Source organism: Mobula hypostoma, chromosome 6 (assembly GCF_963921235.1).
Source record: "Mobula hypostoma chromosome 6, sMobHyp1.1, whole genome shotgun sequence".
Classification (NCBI taxonomy): Eukaryota; Metazoa; Chordata; class Chondrichthyes; order Myliobatiformes; family Myliobatidae; genus Mobula; species Mobula hypostoma.
In genome coordinates this window covers 95,469,570-95,483,504 of record NC_086102.1, presented here as the reverse complement: position 1 = coordinate 95,483,504, position 13,935 = coordinate 95,469,570, and the positions used below count along the sequence as shown (strand labels likewise).

General features: G+C 44.9%; 1 protein-coding gene across 2 annotated transcripts in view; it reads right to left on the bottom strand.

The window, feature by feature from the left end:
* The window catches only part of LOC134348218 (BCLAF1 and THRAP3 family member 3-like), a 65,674-nt gene extending 65,426 nt beyond the window's left edge, over nucleotides 1–248 (bottom strand). For both annotated transcript variants that reach the window (XM_063051259.1, XM_063051258.1), the window contains exon 1: nucleotides 94–248. The gene's annotated coding sequence lies outside the window, so the exon portion shown is untranslated. The remainder of the gene's footprint in view (nucleotides 1–93) is intronic.
* Nucleotides 249–13,935: the final 13,687 nt, after the last annotated feature.

Below are 13,935 nucleotides of genomic sequence, written 5' to 3'. Positions count from 1 at the left end.
TGTCTGGCGGTTAGCGACAGATTCCGATACTACAAAAGCTCTCCCCTCCGAATGAAACCAGTTAATTTACCAACATGTGTCACACTAACGTACCAAGTGCCGGCTGAATTGAAAGAGTTGCCGAAGGGGAGAATCCGGATCCAATCCTGTGAGGACTGCCGCCACCAGCTCGGCTAAAACACCAACCACAACCGACGCACGGCGATAACTTCTGTTCTCTTCTGCGTCACGTCACGTCACGTCACGGCTCTGCGCACGCTCAAGAGCGGCCGCGCGGCGAGCGGTTGGCGCATGCTTGTCCTGAGTGGCCGGCGCCTGCGCACTGTCGCTCACGCCGCTCCTCTACTGAGCTTTTGTGTCGCCATGTTTGCCTGAGCGTTCCTGCAGCGTGTTGTCCCGGGGTTTAAACAGTGATTCATGCAAATTAATTTTCCCACAGAAGAATCAACATATAATCACCGCTTTTCAGTCAGAAAGGGGCATACGAGTCACCTGCCAACTGTATCAGCAGCTCTCAGTGTAGCATCCTTGACATCGGTGAAACCTGACGTCGATTAGGGCGATTTCTCGGTGGCCACACAATTCAATTTGACTTCGTATTCCGACATGTCGGTCCCTGGGGCCTGGCCTCCTCTACTGTCAGGTTAGAGGGACAGCACCTCATTTCCCCTCTGGGTAGTCTGCATCCTAATCTCATGAATATCAATTTCTCCCCTCCCTTTCCCTTTTTTCCCCATTCCCCACTGTGATTCACCTAATCCCTTCTCTTCACCTGTCCATCTTCACCTGTCCATCATCACCCTCCAGTGTCCCTCTTCCTTTCTCCCATGGTCCACTGTCCTCGCCTATTGACTTCCTTCATTTTCATACCTTCTTCCACCTATCACCTCCCAGTTTCTTACTTCATTCCCCCTTCCCCCTCACCTGGTTTAAGTGCAGGCAAATGGGATTAACTCAGCAATGCATTTTGGTCAGCACGGAGATGTTGGGCTCTATAAAAACATGCAAGTTCCACACACCACAACCCATTGGCCCATTCCTCGGGATTGCAAATGAGAAAAGGGTTGCACTCACTGTCTTCCCTGCTCCTGAACAGATTAACAATTTGATTATCTGTCCAAATCACTTGCAGCATTGCATGAAGAGGTAGATAAATGGTTAAAAGAACAGCTTAAGTGCCTTGTGGACCTGCCACAGGGGAGGGAGATATCCTAGTGCACAGATCATTTGTGATCATACTGAATGGTGGGACAGGCTTGAGGGGCCGAGTGGCTTATGGGTCATTTCGAAAGTACCACAAAGCATGAAGCCCTTCAGCCCCTCAAATGTTGACATTCTACATTGGAGTCTTTTCTCCCTATCCAAGCTTTCGCTATAAAAATATTAATACAATTTATGTTACATTAAAAATATAGATTTCTAATACAGCAATAAAATTAATTCTACACGTGACCAAAATACAGTTAGCAGTTCCAGGGTTGGAGGATGGTGCCAATTCTGCCCAGGCATTTACCACCTTAGCTGCACCGGAGCCCTTGCTAAAGTCCTGAAATCCGTACGAAGGTTGCCATGGAAATGGAGCGTTAAGAGTCCGCAATGGCTTTGATGAACATTGTGCTGTTGGACATTTAGATGCACCAGCGGAGAAGAGGTGTGCAAGGGGCAGAAACCACAGGCAATTGCTGGCCATGTTTATGGTGTGGGTGGGCCTCCAAATGGAGGCAGAGCTGACGTGTTGCTTGAAGGCTGAGACCACCTGTTGGATTCTGTTCTGTGCCAGGAGTTTACAGTCACCTTCTTGCTGAATGGCTGTGTTGGGCAATATCAGTTGAGTACTGATCAATAAATTGGCGGTGCGGCAGACTCAAAATGCAAACCACTTCTTTACCAGATGCTGTGAAACTTGAAGCATTTCAGCTTCTTCAACATTTTCTGTTTTTATTTAGTGTCAATTTTGTTTTAACAAATCCCATGCTAGCTTTTGCTATCAATCCAGCTCTTAGCCAATTATCCAAGAAGAGCTGATCATATTCGAAGCTTTAGCTGTAAGGCTCTCCTGGAGTGATGCAAACAACAACATTTTACCTGCAGGAGAGTCTGATTTGTTTTGCTTTGATGTTTTGATGTCTCTCAGAATGGATTTTGTATTTTTGCTGCTTCATGTCTATATTCAATGGATTTAATTGGAGATCAATGGTGTCAGTAGTCAGCATAATATAACATGGACCTTGATTTCCAGGATCATTGGGTATCTGCGCTCGTGGGTATGAATCATAATCATAGCAATCCACAGCTAATGCTGGGAAATTCGCAGTACCTGAGATGCCACTTAATACAAATAAAAGCAAATATTAAAAAAATGAGTTCTTCATGAGCAAAATGCCTGTATGTTCCTTTGCAATGAGCAGCCAGTTGGAAAATATGACAGAGCTGCTCTAGCCACTAGAAAAGGTTCTCTGCTGAGCATATCTTTATTCGGCAGCTCAGGCGAGAACCCTGTATCTTAGTGTTGGAGCCCTGTGGAAGTTAGGAGAGAGGATAAAAGGAGCAAATTCGGGCAAGACTTGCATAGGTGCGGAAAATGTTGGCATCAGAGTCCTAACCTCAGCTGCAAATAAAAGAAGGGTAGGGTCAAGTAGAACAGCCATTGTCAGAGTGTGCCAGTAATAGAGTGTGAAGGTTTTGGCTTAACAGGCTGCGGCGTGAACAAGTGAAGGCAAAGTAAAGAGGCAGGGTTTTTTCTTTTTTGGTATAGAGTAGTCAGGATGGAATGCTCCTCCTGTCAGAAATGGGAATTTGGGATACCTAGCAGTTTTCCTGATGACTACATCTATGGGAAGTGCACCCAACTACAGCTTCTGACTGACCAGGTCAAGGAGTTGGATGTACTCAGGATCATTCGGGAGGCTGAAGATATAGATGAGACTGTTGAAGAGGTGGTCACACCCAGAATACAGACTTTGGACAGAAGATTGGTGACCACCAGGAGAAGTAAGGGGATTAAGAAGTCAGTGCAGGTTTCCCCTGTGACCATCCCCCTCAGCAACAATTATACCCCTTTGGATACTGCTGGGGATAATGACCTGTCAGATCACAGCAGCAGCTACCAGGCTAGTGGCAATGTGGCCAGCTCTGAGCCTCAGCAGGGAAGGGTAAGGTTAGGCAGTGCGGTAGTTATAGGGCACTTGATAGTTAAGGGACAGAAGAGACACCAGGCTAGTGGGTTGCCTCCCAGATGCAAGAGTAAATTCTCAAGGTGGAAGGGGAGCAGGCAGAGGTCACGGTGCCTATTGGCACAATGGCATAGGCAGAAAAGGTGATAGGTCCTATGTAGTGAGTATATAGAGTTAGGGGAGTTTCACAGGGATCTGTGCTGGGAGTCTCTGATGTTTGTACTGTATATAAATGACCTGGATGAAATATAGATGGGCGGATTAGTAAATTTGCAGATGATACCAAGATTGGTGGAGTTATGGATAGTGTAGAAGACTGGCAAAGAATACAACATGATATAGACCAGTTGCAGATATGAGCTGAGAAATGGCAGTTGGAGTTTAACCCAGACAAATCTGAGTTGTTGCACCTTGGTAGTGCAAATGTAAGGGCAGGATCCTTAACAGTGTTGCTGAGCAGAGAGATCTTGGGATCCAAGTTCGTAGCTCCTTCACAATGGCTACGCAGATTGATAACGTGGTGGCATATGGATATGGTGTAGGTAAGAGGGATTAGTGTTTGGGTGTTTTTGATCTGCTTTTTAGCTGTTTCAACACAATCTTGTGAGCCAAATGGCCTGTTCCTGTGCTGTACTTTTCGATGTTCTGTGATTAAAGTGATTTTAATTCCATCAGTGAAATAGTCCAGGGAGGAGTTGAGAAAGAAAATAAATCAGCCATGGTTGAATGGTGGAGCAGACTCAATCGACTGAATTGGCTGATTCTGTTCCTATGTTTAATAGGCTGAATGTCTTCCTTTAGAATATTATTTATTTCTATGGTTACAGTCCTAGGAACACCTGAATATGCAAATATGTTGTTCATCAGAGATGTTCTGGTAGAAAAGGATGTCTTTGAACACTGCAGGAGGAGGCTGTTCACGAATGTATAGATTTTTTGCCTTGTCCTGAGGGCCTCAACCCAACCTATGCAGTCAGCGATGCCATAACCACCCCTCCAGTGTGGAGTGCTGCTAGCAGTGTAACAATGTGCATCTTGGCCAGTAAATGCTGGAAAAAAAGCACTCTTTTAAGATATGGCACTGTGGATTTTCCAACAATAAAGCAAAGTGGCAAGATGTGCTCTTCGTTTGCACTGAATCTAAAGCTCCAATTTACTTAGAAAAGAAGGAAATAGACCTGTAATGAACAGAGCCTTAATTAAGTATGTGGCTGGTGTTAGAAAATCATTAGATTTGACTAATACATTCCATTGCCTGGTCCAATTTCAAATTGGCTATGATTTCTCAAGAAAACTGGCTGATGTGTTCTATGCTTGTTTCTGCACACTAAAATGGGTGCTAATGCTTACAGTTTCTAGGCAGAGTAATGCAGATGCCATAATCTCAGTAGATATTCAGGAGGATGAACATGCCCCATATATGATAGTGGATCATCATTGGACATGGTCAGCAGCTTTATATTCCTGGTCATTAAAATATCAGATGACCTATCCTGGCCCTAGCACATTGGTGCGATCACAAGGAAGCCCACTTCTGCATCCTATCGATGTCTCTCTGCAATCTTTGACAATCCTCTACACTATCTACAACACCACCAACCTTTGTGTCGTCTGCAAACTTGCCAACCCACCCTTCTACCCCTACATCCAGGTCGTTAATAAAAATCACGAAAAGTAGAGGTCCCAGAACAGATCCTTGTGGGACACCACTAGTCACAATCCTCCAATCTGAATGTACTCCCTCCCACCACCCTCTGCCTTCTGCAGGCAAGCCAATTCTGAATCCACCTGGCCAAACTTCCCTGAATCCCATGCCTTCTAACTTTCTGAATAAGTCTACCGTGTGGAACCTTGTCAAATGCCTTACTAAAATCCATATAGATCACATCCACTGCACTACCCTCATCTATATGCCTGGTCACCTCCTCAAAGAACGCTATCAGGCTTGTTAGACATGATCTGCCCTTCACAAAACCATGCTGACTGTCCCTGATCAGACCATGATTCTCTAAATGCCTATAGATCCTATCTCTAAGAATCTTTTCCAACAGCTTTCCCACCACAGACGTAAGGCTCACTGGTCTATAATTACCCGGACTATCCCTACTACCTTTTTTGAACAAGGGAACAACATTCACCTCCCTCCAATCCTCCGGTACCATTCCCGTGGACAACGAGGACATAAAGATCCTAGCCAGATGCTCAGCAATCTCTTCTCGCCTCGTGGAGCAGCCTGGGGAATATTCCGTCAGGCCCGAGGGACTTATCTGTCCTAATGTATTTTAACAACTTCAACACCTCCTCTCCCTTAATATCAGCATGCTCCAGAACATCAACCTCACTCATATTGTCCTCACCATCATCAGGTTCCGTCTCATTGGTGAATACCGAAGAGAAGTATTAATTGAGAACCTCGCTCACTTCCACAGCCTCCAGGCACATCTTCCCACCTTTATCTCTAATTGGTCCTACCTTCGCTCCTGTCATCCTTTTTTTCTTCACATAATTGAAGAATGCCTTGGGGTTTTCCTTTACCCTACTCACCAGGGCCTTCTCATGCCCCCTTCTTGCTCTTCTCAGCCCCTTCTTAAGCTCCTTTCTTGCTTCCCTATATTCCTCAATAGACCCATCTGATCCTTGCTTCCTAAACCTCATGTATGCTGCCTTCTTCCTCCTGACTAGATTTTCCACCTCACTTGTCACCCATGGTTCCTTCACCCTACCATTCTTTATCTTCCTCACCAGGACAAATTTATCCCTTACATCCCACAAGAGATCGCTAAACATCGACCACATGTCCATAGTACATTTCCCTGCAAAAACATCATCCCAATTCACACCTGCAAGTTCTAGCCTTATAGCCTCATAATTTGCCTTTCCCCAATTAAAAATTTTCCTGTCCTCTTTGATTCTATCCTTTTCCATGATAATTATAAAGGCCAGGGAGCGGTGGTCACTGTCCCCCAGATGCTCACCCACTGAGAGATCTGTGACCTGACCCGGTTCATTACCTAGTACTAGATCTAGTATGGCATTCCCCCGGTCAGCCTGTCCACATACTGTGACAGGAATCCATCCTGGACACACTTAACAAATTCTGCCCCATCTAAACCCTTGGAACTAATCAAGTGCCAATCAATATTAAGGAAGTTAAAGTCACCCATGATAACAACCCTGATGTCCAGTCCTTATTTACTTCCATCCCCCATCAGGAAGGTCTCAAAGCTCTATGCTTCTTTTTGGATTCCAGACCTAATCAGTTCCCCTCTACCACCACTCTGCTCCGTCTAGCGGAATTAGTCCTTACTCTTAATAATTTCTCCTTTTGCTCCTCCCATTTCCTCCAAACTAAAGGTGTAGCTATGGGCACCCGTATGGGTCCTAGCTATGCCTGCCTTTTTGTTGGGTTTGTGGAACAATCTATGTTCCGTGCCTATTCTGGTATCTGTCCCCCACTTTTCCTTCGCTATATCGACGACTGCATTGGCGCTGCTTCCTGCACGCATGCAGAACTCGTTGACTTTATTAACTTTGCCTCCAACTTTCACCCTGCCCTCAAGTTTACCTGGTCTATTTCCGACACCTCCCTCCCCTTTCTAGATCTTTCTGTCTCTGTCTCTGGAGACAGCTTATCCACTGATATCTACTATAAGCCTACTGACTCTCACAGCTATCTGGACTATTCCTCTTCTTACCCTGTCTCTTGCAAAAACGCCATCCCCTTCTCGCAATTCCTCCGTCTCCGCCGCATCTGCTCTCAGGATGAGGCTTTTCATTCTAGGACGAGGGAGATGTCTTCATTTTTTAAAGAAAGGGGCTTCCCTTCCTCCACTATCAACTCTGCTCTTAAACGCATCTCCTCCATTTCACGTACATCTGCTCTCACTCCATCCTCCCACCACCCCACTAGGAATAGGGTTCCCCTGGTCCTCACCTACCACCCCACCAGCCTCCGGGTCCAACATATTATTCTCCGTAACTTCCGCCACCTCCAACGGGATCCCACCACTAAGCACATCTTTCCCTCCCCCCCTCTCTCTGCATTCCGCAGGGATCGCTCCCTACACAACTCCCTTGTCCATTCGTCCCCCCCATCCCTCCCCACTGATCTCCCTCCTGGCACTTATCCGTGTAAGCGGAACAAGTGCTACACATGCCCTTACACTTCCTCCCTTACCACCATTCAGGGCCCCAAACAGTCCTTCCAGGTGAGGCATCACTTCACCTGTGAGTCGACTGGGGTGATATACTGCGTCCGGTGCTCCCGATGTGGCCTTTTATATATTGGTGAGACCCGATGCAGACTGGGAGACCGCTTTGCTGAACATCTACGCTCTGTCCGCCAGAGAAAGCAGGATCTCCCAGTGGCCACACATTTTAATTCCACATCCCATTCCCATTCTGACATGTCTATCCACCGCCTCCTCTACTGTAAAGATGAAGCCACACTCAGGTTGGAGGAACAACACCTTATATTCCGTCTGGGTAGCCTCCAACCTGATGGCATGAACATTGACTTCTCTAACTTCCGCTAGGCCCCACCTCCCCCTCGTACCCCAGCTGTTACTCCTTTTTATGCACACATTCTTTCTCTCACTCTCCTTTTTCTCCCTCTGTCCCTCTGAATATACCTCTTGCCCATCCTCTGGGTCACCCCCCCCCCGTCTTTCTCCCTAGGCCTCCTGTCCCATGATCCTCTCGTATCCCCTTTTGCCTATCACCTGTCCAGCTCTCGGCTCTATCCCTCCCCCTCCTGTCTTCTCCTATCATTTTGCATCTCCCCCTCCCCCTCCAGCTTTCAAATCCCTTACTCACTCTTCCTTCAGTTAGTCCTGACGAAGGGTCTCGGCCTGAAACGTCGACTGCGCCTCTTCCTACAGATGCTGCTTGGCCTGCTGCGTTCACCAGCAACTTTGATGTATGTTGCTTGAATTTCCAGCATCTGCAGAATTCCTGTTGTTTACATGATAACAACCCTGTTATTTTTGCACCTTTCCAAAATCTGTCTCCCAATCTGCTCCTCTGTATCTCTGCTGCTACCAGGGGGCCTATAGAATACCCCTAGTAGAGTAACTGCTCCCTTCCTGTTCCTGACTTCCACCCATATTGACTCAAAAGAGGATCCTGCTACATTACCCACCCTTTCTGTAGCTGTAATAGTATCCCTGACCAGTAATACCACCCCCTCCTCCCCTTTTTCCACCCTCTCTATCCCTTTTAAAGCACTGAAATCCAGGGATATTGAGAATCCATCTATGGAGGGGAATAAAACAGCAATGTTTCTTTCAGTCAGAGACTCCTCATCAGGACCCTTCATCTTCAAAGGATTTGTTAGGCAAGACATAAATTATTTCTTTTGACGAACAAGTAAACTTATTTATGCCAAAGTGAAGTGCCTAAAAATTAGGTTACTTTGCACAGTATTAACGTGCTACAAGAATAAAATTAAACAAAGAGATGGTAAAACAAATTAAAGCAAACACAATGTAAGTTCCATGGTTTGGGATTTTGTTCAAAGTCCATGTTTTTTACACAGTCACTACTCTGAGTCTATCTTGGATAAAGTTTTGACCATAAGACATAGGAGCAGAATTAGGCCACTGGGCCCATCAAGTCTGCTCCACCATTCTATCACAGCTGATATATTATCCCTCTCAACCCCTTTCTCCTGCCTTCTTAACATAACCTTTGATGCCCTGACTATTCAAGAACCTATCACCCTCTATTTTAAATATACTCAATGACTTGGCCTACACAGCTGCCTGTAGCAATGAATTCAACCGATTCATTATCCTCGGGCTAGAGAAATTCCTTCTCATTTCTGTTCTAAATGGATGTCACTCTATTATAAGGCTGTGCCCTCTGTTCTTAGACTCACCTACTATAGAAAATATCCTCTCCACATCCACTTCATCTAGGCTTTTCAATATTTGATACAGTAAGTTTCAATGAGATTCCTCCTCATTTGTCTAAATTCCAGTGAGTACACGCCCATTCCATCAAACGCTCCTCATACGTTAATCCTTTCATTCCTGGAATCATTCTTGGACCCTCTCCAATGCCAGCACATCTTTTTTTAAATAGGGGACATAAAACTGCTCACAATACTCAAAGTGCAGTCTGACCAATGCCTTATAAAGCTTCAGCACCACATCCTTGCTCTTATATTCTAGTCCTCTCAATGAATGTTAGCATTGCATTTGCCTTCCTCACCACTAACTCGACTTACAAGGTAACCTTTAGGGAAAGATTATCAAGTCCCTTTACACCTCCGGTTATGGATTTTTCTCCCCATTTAGAAAATAGTCTATGACTTTATTCCTTCTACCAAAGTAAATGACCATACGCGAGGCATCTCCTCTGTATCTACTTCCAAGCACCTTCAAACTGTGCCCTCTCATGCTAGCCATTTCAGCCCCGGGGAGAAGTCTCTGACTATCCACACGATCAATGCCTCTCATCATCTTATACACCTCTGTTAGGTCACCTCTCATCCTCTGTCGCTCCAAGGGAAAAAGACAGAGTTCACTCAACCTTTTCTCATAAGGCATGCTCCCCAATCCAGGCAGCGTCCTTGTACATCTCCTCTGCACCCTTTCTATGGTTTCCACGTCCTTCCTGTAGTGAGGCGACCAGAACTGAGCACAGTACTCCAAGTGGGGTCTGACCGGTGCAACATTATCTGTCGGCTCCTAAACTCAATCCCGCAATTGATGAAGGCCAGTGCACCATATGCTTTCTTAACCACAGATTCAACCTGCGCAGCAGATTTGAGTGTCCTATGGTCTCAAACACCAAGATCCCGCTGATCCTCCACACTGCCAAGAGTCTTACAATTAATACTATTTTCCGCCATCATATTTGACCTACCAAAATAAACTACCTCACACTTATCTGGGTGGAATGCCATCTGCCACTTCTCAACCCAATTTTGCATCCTATTAATGTCCCACTGTAATCTCTGACAGCCCTCCACACTATCCACAACACACCCAACCTTTATGTCATCAGCAAATTTACTAACGCACCCACCACTTCCTCATCCAGATCACCTATAAAAATCATGAAGAGTAGGAGTCCCAGAACAGATCCCTGAGCTACACCACTGGTCACCGACCTCATGCAGGACATGACCTGTCTACACTATTGCCTTCTTTGGGCAAGCCAGTTCTGAATCCACAAAGCAATGTCCCCTTGCTCATGTCCCCATGCCTCTTTACTTTCTCCTTGCATGGGGTACCTTCTCAAATGCCTTGTTGAAATCCATACACACTACATCTACTGCTCTACCTTCATCAATGTGTTTAGTCACATCCTCAAAAAATTCAATCAGGCTCATAAGGCACAACCTGCCTTTGACAAAGCCATGCTGACTATTCCTGATCATATTATGCCTCTCCTAATGTTCATAAATCCTGCCTCTCAGGATCTTCTCCATCAGCTTACTAATCAGTTAAGTAAGATTCACTGGTCTGTAATTTCCTGGGCTATCTCTACTCCCTTTCTTGAATAATGGAACAACATCTGCAACCCTCCAATCCTTCGGAACTTCTCCTGTCCCCATTGATGATGCAAAGATCATTGCCAGAGGCTCAGCAATCTCCTCCCTCTCCTCCCACAGTAGCATGGGGTACATCTCGTCCGGTCCCGGTGACTTATCCAACTTGATGCTTTCACAAAGCTCCAACACATCCTCTTTCTTAATATCTATATGCTCAAGCTTTTCAGTTCGCTGTAAGTTATCCCTACAATCACCAAGATCCTTTTTTGTAGTGAATACTGAAGCAAAGTACTCATTAAGTACCTCTGCTATTTCCTCCGTTCCGTACACACTTTTCCACTGTCACACTTGATTGGTCCTATTTTCTCACGCCTTATCCTCTTGCTCTTTACATATTTGTAGAATGCCTTGGGGTTTTCCTTAATCCTGTCTGCCAAGGCCTTCTCATGGCCCCTTCTAGCCTTCCTAATTTCTTTCTTAAGCTCTTTCCTGCTTGCCTTAGGTCTCCATCATTACCTAGTTTTTTGAATCTTTCATAAGCTCTTCTTCTTGACTAGATTTACAACAGTCTTTGTACACCACGGTTCCTGTACCCTACCATCCTTTCCCTGTCTCATTGGGACATACTAGACTGAAATGCAGCTAGTCAATACACTGATTTTTATGCTGCGGTACCGTTTCCCTGATGGTAGCAGCTGGAACAGTTTGTGGTTGGGGTGACTTGGGTCCCTAATGAACCCTTGGGCCCTTTTTACACAATTCACATCCACAGATGCACTGTGCTGTCCGCACCGCTCTGCAGAGTCCTGCGATTGATGGAAGTTCAGTTCCCGTACCAAGCAGTGATGCAGCCAGTCAGGATGCTCTCAATTATGCCCCTGTAGAAAATTCTTAGGATTTAGGGGCCCATAACTAGAATGGTTGGGGGGGAGGGAATCCAATTAAGGAGACTAGGAGAGAGGAGGTTGGTTCACAAATGGAGAAGGCAGGTAGGCGGTGTGTGTGGCAGGGGGCAGAGATCAGGAGCTATCAGACCAAGGATGTCGGGGAAAAGGAAGAAAAAGGTAACAAAGTTGTTTGCTCCATTAAGGATAAACAGAGAGTGGGAGGTGGAGAGTTTCTAAAATGCATCTATTTTAATGCTAGGAGCATTGTAAGAAAGGTGGATGAACTTAGAGCATGGATTGATACCTGGAAATATGATGTTGTAGCTATTAGTGAAACGTGGTTGCAGGAGGGGTGTGATTGGCAACTAAATATTCCAGGATTTCGTTGCTTCAGGTGTGATAGAATAGGAGGGGCAAGAGGGGAAGGTGTTGCATTGCTTGTCAGAGAAAATATAACAGTGGTGCTCTGGCAGGATAGATTAGTGGACTCGTCTAGGGAGGCTATTTGGGTGGAATTGAGGAATAGGAAAGGTGTTGTGACCCTTATAGGGGTGTATTATAGACCACCTAATGGGGACCGAGAACTGGAGGAGCAAATTTGTAAGCAGATAGCAGATATTTGTAGTAAGCACAAGGTTGTGATTGTGGGAGATTTTAATTTTCCACACATAGACTGGGAAGCCCATTCTGTAACAGGGCTGGATGGTTTGGAGTTTGTCAAATGTGTGCAAGATAGTTTTTTGGAGCCATACATAGAGGTACCAACTAGAGAAGGGGCAGTGTTGGATCTCCTGTTAGGGAATGAGATAGGGCAGGTGACGGAAGTATGTGTTGGGGAGCACTTCGGGTCCAGTGATCACAATACCATTAGTTTCAGTGTAATTATGGAGAAGGATAGGACTGGACCTAGGATTGAGATTTTTGATTGGAGAAAGGCTAACTTTGAGGAGATGCGAAAGGATTTAGAAGGAGTGGATTGGGACAATTTGTTTTATGGGAAGGATGTAATAGAGAAATGGAGGTCATTTAAAGGTGAAATTTTGAGGGTACAGGATCTTTATGTTCCTGTTAGGTTGAAAGGAAAGGTTAAAAGTTTGAGAGAGCCATGGTTTTCAAGGGATATTGGAAACTTGGTTCAGAAAAAGAGAGGGATCTTTAATAAATATCGGTAGCTTGGAGTTAATGAGGTGCTCAAGGAATATAAAGAATGTAAAAAGAATCTTAAGAAAGAAATTAGAAAAGCTAAAAGAAGATACGAGGCTGCTTTAGAAAGTAAGGTGAAAATAAATCCAAAGGGTTTCTACAGTTATGTTAGTGGCAAAAGGATAGTGAGGGATAAAATTGGTCCCTTAGAGAATCAGAGTGGATGGCCATGTGCAGAGCCAAAAGAGATGGGGGAGATTTTGAACAATTTCTTTTCTTCAGTATTCACTAGGGAGAAGGATATTGAATTGTGTAAGGTAAAGGAAACAAGAAGGGAAGTTATGGAAAGGATGATGATTAAAGAAGAGGAAGTATTGGCGCTTTTAAGGAATATAAAAGTGGATAAGTCTCCGGGTCCAGACAAGATATTCCCTAGGACTTTGAGGGAAGTTAGTGTGGAAATAGCAGGGGCTCTGACAGAAATATTTGAAATGTCATTAGAAACAGGGATGGTGCCGGAGGATTGGCCTATTGCTCATGTGGTTCCATTGTTTAAAAAGGGTTCTAAGAGTAAACCTGGCAATTATCGGCCTGTGAGTTTGACGTCAGTGGTGGGTGAATTGATGGAAAGTATTCTTAGAGATGGTATATACAATTATCTGGATAGACAGGGTCTGATTAGTCAACATGGATTTGTGCGTGGAAGGTCATGTTTGACAAATCTTATTGAATTTTTTGATGAGGTTACTAAGAAAGTTGACGAGGGTAAAGCGATGGATGTTGCCTATATAGACTTCAGTAAGGCTTTTGACAAAGTTCCACACGGAAGGTTAGTTTGGAAGGTTCAATTGTTAGGCATTAATATCGAAGTAGTAAAATGGATTCAGCAGTGGCTAGATGGGAGATGCCAAAGAGTAGTGGTGGATAACTGTGTGTCAGATTGGAAGACAGTGTGTAGCAGTGTGCCTCAGGGATCTGTACTGGGTCCAATGTTGTTTGTCATATATATTAATGATCTGGATGATGGGGTGGTAAATTAGATTAGTAAGTATGCAGATGATACTAAGTTAGGTGCCGTTGTGGATGATGAAGTAGGTTTTCAAAGCTTGCAGAGAGATTTAGGCCAGTTAGAAGAGTGGGCTGAAAGATGGCAGATGGAATTTAATGCTGAAAAATGTGAGGTGCTACATTTTGGTAGGACTAATCAAAATAGGACATACTTGGTAAATGG